The sequence below is a fragment of the Pinus tabuliformis genome, chromosome 4_1, assembly GCF_031772625.1.
Source record: "Pinus tabuliformis cultivar Carrire ecotype Pingquan chromosome 4_1, CPIR1, whole genome shotgun sequence".
NCBI classification, from domain to species: Eukaryota; Viridiplantae; Streptophyta; class Pinopsida; order Pinales; family Pinaceae; genus Pinus; species Pinus tabuliformis.
Window position 1 is genome coordinate 465229920 of NC_142303.1, and position 2660 is coordinate 465232579.

The window sequence follows — 2660 nt, forward strand, 5'->3', positions numbered from 1 at the left end:
GGTGTAATGTCTTTTTATGTTATGTTATCTAAACATTTTGACTCGGTCAAATTACATAAAAATGAAAATAAAAATAAAAACAAAGTTATTATAATTATTAATTAAAACATTTTGACTCAGTGAAATTACATAAAAATAAAAATAAAAATTTAAAAAATAAAATGAATTATTATAATGATTCATTATTAATACTTAAACTAGCATAGATCCATCTTAACTTTGGATCTATTGAATTGTGAGAGGGTCACATTTCTCGAAGTGCAAACCTTTCCTCAAGTTTTGCACTCCAAAAAGAGGCTTGCACCTCGAGATATTTGTTCCCTCTCAACACTTGATAGATCCAGAGTTAAGATGAATGTAAGTTGATGGATATCAGTTAGTATTCCCTTAACAAAAATAAAGATAGATAAATCTTAGACATCAAATATCTGACGTTCTACTATTAACATGTTCACTTAAAATCATCATTTAACTCTAGATATGGAAAGAAAAAAAGCTACAAACGTCTTTAAAAAGTTCACAAGAAGATCATTTTTTAATAAATTCAATCTCCTACTAAAAAATATCATTTTCATAAAAATGGTTTACCATTAAATTTAGTTCTATTTTCATTTAAATATTAATATCTTAATTTTAACTAAATTGAGTTTTTAAATGTATATAAATAACATATATTAATTTTATTATTAATATAGACTTCTATCGTCTCTGACATCCTCCTCTTCCTATCCTCCTTCACTTGTTCTAGTGAGTCTTTCCCCTTCCATTTGGTCTCCCCCTCCACCCTCTCTTATCAAACTAAATTTCTATGGTGCGTCCAAGGGGAATCCAAGCAGGGATGGCTATGGAGGTATATTCCATAACAATCAAGGACAACCTATCTTCTACTATGCTAGAGTTATGGCTCATAACACTAATAATGCTATGGAGCTATTTTCTTTAGAGATTGGTCTATTTCATGTTGCACAACAAACATTCCCCAAACTTGTCATAGAAGGGGATTCTCAGATGGTGGTGAAGATGACTAGACACCTGATCAATGGTTCATGTCCTGAAAAAAATCTAGCAACTAGTGCTTAGAAACTACTTGTGCGTCACTTCTCTAATCTCTTAGATACTAGTATAACTACCTCTCATGTGTGTAGATTAGGTAATAGTGGCATACTGCCTTGCCAATGTTGGTTGTGCTAGCTCATGCCTTTATCTTGCTAAGAAGTGGCCTGATCTCCTAGCAACTCCATTCTTACAAGATTTTCATGGCTTGTTTTTTAAGGAACAAGAGATCCTCAATGGGGTGGAAAGGGAAGCAACAAGGGGTGAGGAAGGGGGAAACTCACCCTCACCCCAAGTAGTAGAGGGAAGTGACATGGCTTCCACCTTCCCCAAGTGACAAATACATGGTCTGTTAACTTATTGCAGACTCGTGCAAGTTAAGCGATGTGGGATCTCCGTTATCTACAATCTCATGCGAGTTATTTTGCAATTGTTATGGCCCTATGATGGTTTGGAAACTAGAGAATTGGTGCTTTGATTAAAGGAGGATTTTCAAGGATTGGATCATTATGTTGGTGGGTACCTCAAGGATCAATTTGAATTTATTTCCATTGTCTCACCCAAGTTTTTCAAGTCTTACAGGTTGTCTAAATGTGTTTGGGGAAAGTTACCATTGTCTCGCCCAATTTTTTTCAACCTTACAAGTTGTTTAAATGTGTTTAGTGAAAGTTATCCTTAGTTCACCCTACGCAATCTTGAGTCTTTATTCTACACTCCCAACTTTTCTTTGGGAGGACCAATGCCTCTTGGCCTGGTTCCGCCCTCCCTCTGGTTGAGCAACCAAAGAGGTGGCATGTTGGTTGAAAACAATGATTAATGAGATCTTTCTTGAACTTCACTCTCTCTCAAGACATGACTCTCCTCATATCTTGACACATAGAATGGTTATGTGGCTTAGAAGTGTTCTTCCTTTCATGTATGATTATTTGTCTATGGAATCTTTAGGATTAGGTCAAGTCATGCCTCCATGAGCTTTCACCACCTCATGTATCTCATTGTGCTTTCTTTTGCTCATTGTTGGACATGTGGTTTTATAGGTTTGTACTCAATATAGTTTTCAAGGCTCGTGTCTCTTTCTTCCCTTGGGGCATTCTCCGTAATGTGAATCATGTTAGATTTTGTAACTAAGGTCGGTATTCAAGCCGGCCCTAAAAACAAAATACAAAGAAGAATATTTAAAATTCGAAATTAAATTTATTTTCCTCCAAAATACAAGTTGGTTCCTCCACAAGTTCAAGTCAATTGGCCCCCTTAGTCACACCTATTCCAGCTCAACAGTTCACTATATAAAGGCACTTGACTTCCTCCTAAAATGATACAATTTGGATGACCATCTCCTATTGTATTTGTTCACACTTGTGAGACTAAGAGGACGAATTTGAGGCAGACTTGAAAAACGAATCTGAAACAAAAAAAAAGAGGGGGACAAATTTGAGGCAAACTTGGAGGATGAATCTGAGGCATACTTAAAGGATGAATCTGAGGCATACTTAAAGGACGAATATATGGAATATTGAAGGATGAATTTGTGTTTGTTCAAAGGTAGATTTGAAGGAAGAAGGTTCTACTTAAAGAAGTCCTAATTAGAAAGAAACATTGTAAGGAAA